Source organism: Lycorma delicatula, chromosome 5 (genome assembly GCF_047948215.1).
Source record: "Lycorma delicatula isolate Av1 chromosome 5, ASM4794821v1, whole genome shotgun sequence".
Taxonomy (NCBI): Eukaryota; Metazoa; Arthropoda; class Insecta; order Hemiptera; family Fulgoridae; genus Lycorma; species Lycorma delicatula.
The window spans coordinates 133,910,691-133,922,083 of record NC_134459.1 but is presented as its reverse complement, the minus strand read 5'-3'; the positions used below and the strand labels follow the sequence as shown (position 1 = coordinate 133,922,083).

Genomic DNA, 11,393 nt, shown 5'->3' with positions numbered 1-11,393 from the left:
TTATTATTATTAATGGTTGTCAAACCTCTGTAGTCAGGTTTAATTACTAAAAGTGAAATTAACATTTTGAAAGATACTACAAATACTACTTTCTGAGTATGTCTGTCTGTAGCGGTCTACTAAAAAGTCAACTGGTACGGAATACTTATCACGGAAATGAAAACGATAAATTGTCATTCGTCATACTCGTGAAACCATTTCACGTAGTAAGGTTGACAACGACAATTCTGAAACTAAGTTGCACAATCGTAAATTATTAATATCTAATATTAAGTCAACTAACTGTAAACGTAATACTCGATAATGTTTTCCTTATTGTCTACGCAACATTTAATGAATGAATACAAAGATGTCTGTCTTCGGGCAGTTCTCAACAAATGGTGTCATTGATCTTACTATGACGCTACGCGGGAATTTGTAGTAGTCAATATTGCCAACGTGGAAGGTAATAACGCCTATTATTAAAAGAAAATAACAATTTGAGTCTTGATTAAAGTTGTCATATGTTCAGTTGATGACGTAATTACTGTAATCAGATGTAAATATATTTTAATATATTTTCTGTTATTAAAAAGTTGTAATAAGTAAAAGAAAGTTATTTAACTTTTATTTTCATGAATATTTTCGTTGCGCAAGTTGGTTCAATTAGGCCCTGGCCAAAATTCTAGGGGTGTGTAGCCAAGAATTGCGGGTGATTGGTAACATCGCCCTATCGTTACTCGCAGGTGAATTTAATTTTATTTATTGTTAAAGTCTATAGAATTGTTTTTATTTATTGTTATTTTACTAGTGTTGATCTTATAGAAATGTTAGACTACTTCTGTTATTTTGTAATGGTGGTCAATTGTCATGGCGCAGGTTTCTTTTTAGAGCTCAGCCTATGTTTTGTAATGTTAAGTTTTCAGACATTCTAGAGCAACTGCGACGTGACTCATTATTTACTATGCCTAAAGGACACGTACGTAAAAGTTTTAATCACGTCATTTCTGCTTTTAATGTACATGATTGTGTTTAGGTTAATCAGTGTTGCCTAGTTCCATTACGGATAGTACGTAATGAATACCCATCGCAATTTAACTTTCAGTTGAGTGAAGATTTGTTCTGACAGTGTTTAGGTTTTGTTCTCGAATAAGGAATAATTATTTTAGAGTGTTGGGAACGTTAAATTTGATACTGTTTTTTGAACAAAAATGAATTGCCAAATAAATATTTCTAATATAATTGATGAGGTAGACTAAACAATTTCTTTTTATTTAAGATTTTTAGTTGTATTGGCTTATTAGTTTAGTTAGATATGAAATAAAACGATTCCATTGTCTTATGTTTGTACAGCATTTGGTTTTATTGCATTGCATCATGGATAAACCTGCTCTTATTCTATTTTATGTCCGGATTTGCTGGACTTGGAAGTACATTAGAAGTTAAAATCAGCCTTTTTAATTTTATTGTAGTCTGCATAGTATTAATGTTAGACGTTCCTTTATTTTAATTCAGCAGCATTAAAATTAAAAAAGATTAAGTTAGTACTTTTACATAATCTGGTTGGGAGTCATACCGTTTAATTAATTTTTCCTTTTAGTAATGTTAAGAAAATAATAATAAATCTGTGGTTGTGTTATTGGTTTCATATTTTGTACAGTTTTGCCCTGTTTCTTATTTTGTTAGATAAGTTAAATTTTCTTTAGTGCAAATTGGTTTCACCTTGAAACTATTTACTTAAATTATTTGATTATTTACAAATACCAATATTAAGATTTAATGTTCATTATACTAAAATTACTCTGTTTTTTCATACTATCATTTTACTTTACTTAGGATGATTTGTCTGGATCATAACATCTACTAGTGAGCAGAATTATTTTAATTGGTTAATCTTTCAATAATCATATTTTTTAATATTATGTAATAGTTTCTTATTTTTATTTAACTGATAGAAACAATGTCAGAAACATTGAGTAGTTATTGTGGTGTATACACTTCATTGTTTCAAAATTAAATTAAGATATTTTTTCACTTTATGTTTTTAATTTGAATTATTAAAAAATCTCAAGGTCTTGTGCTAATAAATCATTTTAGTGCATATGTTTCATCAAAGGAAAGGAACTACTTTTATATAATTTGTTTATATACAAGCTTATTTATAGGTCCATAGGTTTATTATATACGTCTAGTATTTTCTAAATAAATTATTTTGATGTAGTTCTGGATCTTCAGTTTACTGGTTGATGTAGTTAATTTGAAACTGCAGGTGTTAATTTTGTTCTCAACTATGCTAACTGATAAAAATGTTTCAGTTCACAATAATCCAACTGTTTTTTAAAAATTTTAATATTTTTAATTGTGATAATTTTAAATTATTTGTATCAAAATAAAGATATAAAGTTTAATAATCCAACAAAACTTTAGACATAATTGAATGTGAACTGTGGTACTTTGCAATTTTGAAATATCATTCAAAAGCTAGTTTAATGTGTTCTTTTAATTCAGTTTTTTAATTAAACACTAGTGGGTTTTTTATATTTATTTACAACAGTAATATAGTGGTATGGAAGACAGTTATTTGTGTTTGTTTATATCTGATATGCTGATTTTCATTAATAGAAAACATTAAGTAACTAATAGGATCAATTTTTGTTATGATCTATTGTTTTAAAGCTGATGATACCAGGATATTTAAAATTTTTTTGTTGAAAATTAATAAAAAGAATACTACTGTTTTGATTGAATCACTGTTAGCGTTATAAAGAGTGAATTGACACATTAATAGTTTTGTTTTGATTACCTTGCATAATTTTTGCCAAACTGATGCATTTGAAGAATTATTTTGTCAGTAAACCATTATTGATTTTTCGTATTTTTGTGTCTGTACCAGAAACAGTAAAATATTTCATTTACAATTATTTTGATCCCCCTGATATATCTGTAATGTAGTTAGTATCATGTGGGCCTTTATTAAAACATAAATTTTCTATGACAGTTGCATGTTAGAAGGATCATATAGAGTTGAAATATTCCTTTAGTAATTCAAAAATGTAAATGATCAGAATAAAGTCAGTGATGATTAAAACAATTTAAAAATTTTTTTTAGCAGTGTAGGATCAGATTTTGTATACACAAGTTAATGAGAAAAGTACTTACTTCTTAATGTTTTTCATTGTTATACATGGGCATTTGGGTTCATTTACTTGCTTCTTTCTGCATTCTGCACCTTTTTGTTCACTCTGAAAACTTTACCAACAAATTTGGAGTTAAGTATTTATCCGATTTCTATTTTTGACTTTTCTCTTCCTTATTTTTATAAGTGCTCTCAACCTGTATTAAGTACTCTATATCCTCTTATTAAGTGCTCTTTTTATTTTTTAATAAAAAAAACAAATAGGTTTCATTGTAATACATATGAAGTTATTGACATATTAAATTCTCTGTCAGTATTGAAATAATTCATTTCATATACTTGAATATTTGAAATATATTCAACCAGACACTGAAATGATGAACTTGGCTCAGATAGCTTTTTGTTGTTGTACATTGTCAATGTAAGTTTTAAAAGTACCTGTATTAATAGTTTGGTAGAAAACGTCATCAAAAATAAAACTGCATCCAACCATCACTTAAGACAAACTGAATTGTTAATTAAAATAAACCTAACCATATAGAATGTAGTCTTGGTAATGTGTGTGTGTATTGGTTTGTTAGTTGAAAATTATCTTTTGCAAGCAATACTTTTCTAGGCAGTAACATTTTTTTTGTTAATCAGTTTTTATATTCTTTTTTTTATATTCTCCATTCTATTTTTCTTATTATTATTATTTTGTGCTTATTTTACCATTTGTACTTTGGTGGTTGAGGTTCAGTTAACCACCCATCTCAGTAACATTCAACCTGAGTTTGCACACCTCATTTACATATGAATACATATTATCTTCATTTTATTGGGCCAAGGGGTTGCTTGTTTACAAGTTTTAACAAATTGCAACTTACACATTAGGAATAGAAAATAAAGAATTTTATTAGATATTTGGCTTTGTATGAAAATATTCTTTTGGTTTCTTTATATGCACTACAATTTTTTGAATATTTTTTATTCAATTTTTTTTGCAACAAATTAAAATCATGTTTTTATTATCTCATTTTATTTTTTTATACCACACAGATTATTGTAATCCTCCTTTCTTTTTTCTGTAATTTTTAACTTTTTTTGGACTCAATTTTTCCAGTAAAATAAATAAAATTTTATCTAATTTTTATGCAGATTTCAAAATTGTTGTTTTTAATTTGCAAAACCACCCATGATTGTTGAAGAACTGGCAGGGTTTTTCTATCTTTGTGTAACTTTATCAGTGTTGAAAAACTATTAGCATATAAAAATTGGTGTACACGTTTGATTACAATTTTGTTAATACATTTTTTCTCCACTATCTAGTATTATTATTGTTTTAATTAGAAAATTTTAATCATAGCATTTATTTAGGTAACTGTGTTTTTATTTTTGTGTATCTGTTCTTAAATAAAAAAAAATTGTAAAAGATAATTCTGAACAATTTCTTGATCATCTAAGTTTTTTCATACTTTACCATAGTAGATATGCTTAGGATCAGAAAAACTCAAGATCTAAATATCAGAAAGCAGGTTTGGAAAGCAGTTGTCCTGTGAAGGTCAAAGACCGTATCGTGTTATTAGTACTTTAGTACTAATAACTAATAAATTAGTAATCAATTTTTTAAGTTTTGATGACCTGTTCAGATGATAATCCATTCTGAGGATAACTCTTATTCTTAACTTTAACTCTGACCTTCACTCTAACATCTCTCCGCAGAATGGATTAGCATCTGAACAGCTTTCAATAGCTGACAAAACTCTTACTTGAATAGAGTACTGATAATGTGATATGGACCTTGACCCAACACGGGTCATCTGCTGTCCAAACCTGCTTTCTGACATTTAGATCTTGTGATTTTTTGATCCTAAGCATATCTACTATAGTATATTACAAGTTTAAATAAATTTGAAGTTGATCAAATAATTTATCAGATTCCCAGAAAAATATATATATTTATATACACAAAAAAAATATCAGTTTAGCCTGAAAAAATATCCAATTTAGCCTGGAATTTATTGTAACTGCAGGTTTTAAAGTTAAGCTGTCTGTTGAAAACAAGTTCAAAATTTTTATTATTTATAGCATCTAACGTTTTGAGTTTGAAATTAAATTAAAATGGAGTGTCTATTTATCTTTAATAAAATGCTTAATACTTTTCCACAAGTAAAGATTTCATAACTTGAATCCAGTGTCAAGTTTGAAGCAACTACTCCTTGAACGTTCTGTATGTAGATATGGGTTGTACTTGAGAATTCTGATAGTAAAATTATGATTAAATAAATATTTAAATCATGGATGTGTTGTATATTTTTAATTTTGTGCACATTCTTTCATGGATGTAAATATTCAAATGACATTTTACATTGCAATTAAACAGCATATTTAGTACTATTAAAAATTAATGGTTCTACATTATTTAATAGACCATATTAATTGTCTTGTATGGTTTTCTTTATAGTACAGTGTAAAATAGTTTATAGAATATTACCTTATAGTATTACTTTGTAATGTGCAATGATTATTAAACTTATTGTTATATTAAAAAAAATTTTTTTTTTCTTTTTTCAGTCTCATTATGGGGCATTAGCCTTTTACAAGCACTTGTGCAGTCGAAATGAACCTTATTTTTTCATTAAAAATTTTAATGTTTTGTATCAGTACCAGCAATATTAGCTTACTTTTTTCATTTATTTGTCACGGAATAGTATTTTAAATGAAATTTTTTCTGGCCTAAAATCTATATTTTTTACTCATCTTTTTGTTAAGTAAAAAAAGAAAGAAGACTGTTAGGCCTTTAAAAGAAATTCGAGTTAGGAATGGAATTAATTACAAGTGCACCTGATTGTTTTGATTTAATTTTAGAAGATATAAGGTTGATTGAGACTATGCACATTACTTGCTGTGGAAATGAGGAGTAAACATAAGTTGACGACATTTGGCATTTTACCTAACACACCTCAGCTTGAAATACATAGGAAAATTAGTTTTGCTTTTTAGGATCATGGATTTAATCACTTTTCTGTGCTGAGGTAAGTTGAAGTTTCTGAAGACCTTTGCTTATTTTTATCTTTTTAATATAATAAGTATTTTAAGATATATTTTTTGTCATAATTTGTGGTAGTGGGAAATAAAAGTTTTCAATTTTGAGTTGTCATATGTATTATATGTAGTTTAAATAACATCAAACATAGTTACACAAACTATAAAAAAATTAAAAGCAATGTGTTTTGTAGTTTTCAAATTTTGTCTTAATGTTATAGTAATTATTTATAAAACTAGTAGACCCTTGTGAATTTGTACTGAATCTAATGTACTGATTTCTCCAACAAAATTTAAGAGGTAAAGTGAAAATTAAAGATAAGTACAAAACAGAGATTGTCAATTGTAATTGGATAAGGAAGGTTTGGTCACTGCCAAAATTAATTATATTGATATCATAAGCATTATTTCCAGGGACATCACTTTCCACGTCAGTCAATTCTCATCATTTCAACCAAGGTTCACATTCCAACCAAGTTAGTGTCCTAGCTCGGAAGTCAAGTTGTACAGTTTGTTCATTTGTTCAGTTTGTATCTTTTCATTTTATTGTATTATTTTCTGTACATAGAAAATAATTCTTTTCAGACCTACCTTATAAAAATATATCAACCATATTCAATTACGTTACCATCGTCAAGTATAGTTTTGTAGTTTTGATTTAAAGTATCTATCTATTGTCCTTGAAGCACAGAAAGGCAAATTGCTTTCCGATTCAAACCATTTCTTTGAATTTGTTGTAAGAATGATTTATAAGATTTGTAATTATAAGAATAAATTAAAGCCCATAAAAAAAATTGTGCAGTTCTGTGCAATAAAACAAACTTTTAATTAATTTAATTTGGTTTAATATTTCTAACAATAGACACTGCACATAAAGAAACGTCAACATTCCAACTTGCAGCATCATATCAAACCATGCTTCTAGCTTGCCATACTCAAATTTTTTCAAGTAAGTTAATTGAGCATAAAAGAAAAACATTCAGCCAGTCTTCATTAATTTTTACATGCACTACAATACACTACTCTGCAGCATATCTAAATTTGATGTAGTTTTAAAGAGCTTTGAGCCACAAAATTATAAACATAGGCCTTATATAAGGAGACTACAATTTAAGTGAATGGTATTTTCATACTCTTCTCATATTTCAAAACACGAAGAAAATTCATTTTACCCCCACTCACACTATTTGACTGAAGGTAAACTTGTAAGCTCTACTTTTCTTCAAAAGGTGTAAAAAAAAATTTCTTGAGGATTACTGTCCAGCAAATGCCTTAGTATTCTGTATTTTAATGAAATTCCTAGAAATAATTTTCTTGAGTCCAGTTTTATAAGTCTGAGTGAGTTTGGCTCAATGCCTATCCCAACAGCTCTACTAGTTTTCATTTTGGAACAGTGTTTATGAAAGATCTTGGTAAATATTTTGTACCATGTGATAGCAAGAAACCTTACTATTAAACTACATTAAATTTTAAAAGTGATTTTTATTCTAAGTGCATCACAGATTTTCAAATGGACAAAATACAAAATGCTAAAGTTAAAACATGACTTTGCTTCACTTATCAAATTATACATCATTTTTAAATTCAGCATAATTGTTAAAATTGTTCAATATAAACAGTATAACATTATCAAACAATTTATTGTTCATTAATGTTAAAGCTGTAACTGCCATATGATAAATTATTTTTAGTATTTATACTAACAAACAAAAAGTTATTTTATTTTACATTCAAATACTCTTTCAATCTGAAGTTGTCGTTTGGAAGATACAAAATGTGTTGTTTTTAATTTTTTAACTGGAAGTCGTTATATATTTTTAATAGTCATAAAAAATTGGAATATATGAATACCTAATAATAGTTAACAATTAAGAGGGCTTTCAAAATTAAAGAAAGAAGAGTAAGGTATTAATTATTTGCTTGAATACTGAATAAGTTTAGAATTACAAAATCTGTAATATTTGCAAAAAACTGGTCAAATGTGCTTTTTTGTTGGTAATGATTTTTTTGAGAGTAACTTCTAGAAAAATCATTTTCTTTACTATAAAGCACTTCCTCAAAATGTATGTTTAAATTGGGGCTTTTAGGTGCGGTAGTTTTCTTACATTTGTGAGCGAGTACTTGCAGAGAAAATGTTTTTAAAATTATATCTAAGTTGCAGCCACAGAGCTATTCTTAAGTCTGTTATTAAAATGCAGGTTTTTGAATATTTAATTATGTTATTTTGTTCATTGATAATCTAAATTGAAATAGTCTGTTGTAAAGTGGAAAAGATAAGATATAATGATTATCAGAAGTAATGTTTGGTTTGTGTGCAGTTGAATAAATGATTCATCATTTCTTTATGAACCATTGAAATTTTCTTGCCTTTTATTTCTTTAGTAAGAGTAATGTTTGTATTTACTTGCTATGTTATTCCGAGTAATTGAAGGCAGTTTATAGACTATTGTAAAAAAAAATTAGTTTATCGACTTGTTTAAATTTTATAATTGGAAAAATTATTTAAATTAGAATATTTTCCTATTAATGCTAATAGAAATGAAGTCTCTATTACTATTGTAAAATTAATATTATCTAATGATATGAAAAAAACATTAAAATTCATTTGTTTTTTTTTTAACTGACTATACTGAACTTTCAGTGTTATATGTTGATTTTTATGTACGTGTATGGTTAAAAATATTACAGTTAACCATAATAAATAATACAGCTGCAAAAATAACAGGAGAATACTTTGTACTTGATTAGATTGTAAATTTTGGAGTAATGACTATGATTAAATAAAAATTAAAACAATTTTTTTTACACTGGTAAATTATACTGTAGCTAGTCAAGCAAACATTTTATACAAAGAAAGCACTACTTTACTTAATTTTGCTATTATGTTATAATTAGATAAGTTGTTTAAGGTTGAGTTCAAGATTATTGTTCATGGCTTATCTTTTATTTCTTATCAATCTATATCAGTATATAGATTATATAGTTATATATAATATACATTGTTCTATTACTAATGAAGAATATAGCTCCATCTATGCTTAAGTCACATTTCAGACTTTTCCTCATTTGATTCTGTACTTCTAGTTTTGATTGTTGCTTTGTGTGTGAAATTGCATACTATTCATCTTTTTCTAAATTAAATTTTTGTTTTGTTTTTTGTGTATTTAATCTATTTTTGATGATTGATTTTATTGATACTGAAATTATAATTTTGTTTTCTGCTTTTATTCAATTTTTGTTGAAATTAATAACTTTTTAAAAACAGCTTAAGCTGGAAGCTAAAAGCTCTATTTTACTTTGTAGATTTTGGTAACATTTTATTATGTTTTTGTTTCTTAGAACACTATATTGTTGCTTTCATTCCCTTAAATGTTTACAATTTTGTTTTGTTGGTTAGCTTATGTGCCACCAAATATCAAAAGTCTGATGCACTACATCAAAAGAATATATCTCATTTTTATTATTTATTTCAAAACTTGATGTCATTTTTTTAAATAATAATAAGTTAATAACAATATTTAGCTGTATTATGTAATGGCATCCATTTTCTTTGTAGATATTAGTTTGTTTTGTTTCTTCTTGTGAGATTGTGCATTAATTTGTGCTTGCTTTATGTTATTTATTTTATTAATAATCATAGTAGATGACAGTGATACTGCCTGTAAGTTAGTAAATGCTGATAATTACAGTAGCGATTCTTCACTCTCTTAAAAAGTGAAAATTTAGGTTTGGAACATAATAGCCCTTTCAGACAAATATACCAACTGTAATCAAGTTGATATTATGCAAACTTAATTATTTCTTTACTGCATTTTTCAAGCTTTTTCAGAGGTTTTTTCCAATTGCTTTTTGTAAGAGAGGTTTTATCATTGTCTTTGTTTTACTAATCATAAGATATTTGTAATCATTTAAACACGATAAAAAGTTTAGCACACTTTATTAACTAAGTCTAGTATAAATTCAATATCTTTTAATTTGTGTGTATCTATTGTTTGCTCTTTTATTTTATCTCAACCTAATTTATTCTTATTTTATTTTTACTTTTCCAATGTTATCGTAAGTCAGTGAAACAAGAGCACAGATGCAATACTGAACACTTGGAATTATACTAAAAACACAGTAATTATGGAAAATCAAAATACTTATTTAATAACTAACTTATGACAATTTACCAAATGGCCTATTTAGCAAGTATTTTTTAGTTTAAATTTGATTGAAATTACTGAAATGTAAAATTATTGAAATATATTTCTTATCACAGTATGAGGATTAAAACAATATTTTACATTAAAAATCATAACATCCTTTGTAAATTTGTTAAGATAAGTAATGAAGATTTCACGCTTTTTTTTAGTATTTTTCCTTGACATTTAAGAATTTTAATATATTTATTTATTATTTTTTTGGATGATTAAATTCACTGTAAAAGCTGGAAGCTTGCGTATTTCGGACGCTTTTGTAATGTTGACAAATATTGCTATTTATCTGTCTTGGCAGCAACTGGGGAAATTCCTCTGTTTAACACAATGAAGATATGATCCAATGAAACTTATATTAAGTATACTGTTTCTATCCCACCCAGTATTTTGAACATAAGTTTGTCTCTTTATTTTTTCCTTCATTACATCATTTTTGAATTATTCTATTTGTTTACTAGTTCATTTATTTCAATTTATTTTCATCAAATGCTGGAATAAGACACCACAGAAGAGTCCATACTTTTACTAATCTTAACATTTCCACTTTCACACTGTCAAACATTCTTTTGGGCTGGTAAATCAGAATTTTTTTCTTTTTGGAAAGTATCAAAATATAATATTTTCATACATATATTTAGCAGATATTACAAAAAATTAAAAGAAATCTCTTTTATTTTACTTAATATCTTAGTTTATCACCAGTTGTGTAAAGGTGATCCCTGTGTTTAAAAAAAAAAATAGTCTGTTTTTATAAATGTAGCTTTGAAATTATTTCTAGTGACAAAGTATTGAAATCAACAAAAAAGTAGTAAAAACAAATTGAAAACATTGTACTTGTGGTATGCATGGAATAGTAAAAATATTTCTTCTACAGTTATAGTTTCTATACAGTCAGAATTAAGGAAATAAGTATTAAAAAATATCATTCATTACTTCTAACCCTTAAGTATAACATGGTATTCGTTCACAGTAACTTTTAAAAAAGAATGCCCAGCTTTTTAAATAAACATGCTTGTACATGAATAGTCACAACATGATTATATATATCCTGTTAA

General features: G+C 26.6%; 1 protein-coding gene across 5 annotated transcripts in view; it reads left to right on the top strand.

The window, feature by feature from the left end:
* Nucleotides 1–656: 656 nt before the first annotated feature.
* Nucleotides 657–11,393, top strand: part of LOC142325397 (uncharacterized) — a 70,415-nt gene continuing 59,678 nt past the window's right edge. For 4 of the 5 annotated variants that reach the window (XR_012756527.1, XM_075367123.1, XM_075367124.1 and 1 more), the window contains exons 1-2: nucleotides 657–725; nucleotides 5,669–6,129. The gene's annotated coding sequence lies outside the window, so the exon portion shown is untranslated. Of the gene's footprint in view, nucleotides 726–1,025; nucleotides 1,230–5,668; nucleotides 6,130–11,393 lie in introns of those variants that run through there. The other variant, XM_075367122.1, reaches the window with a different exon arrangement.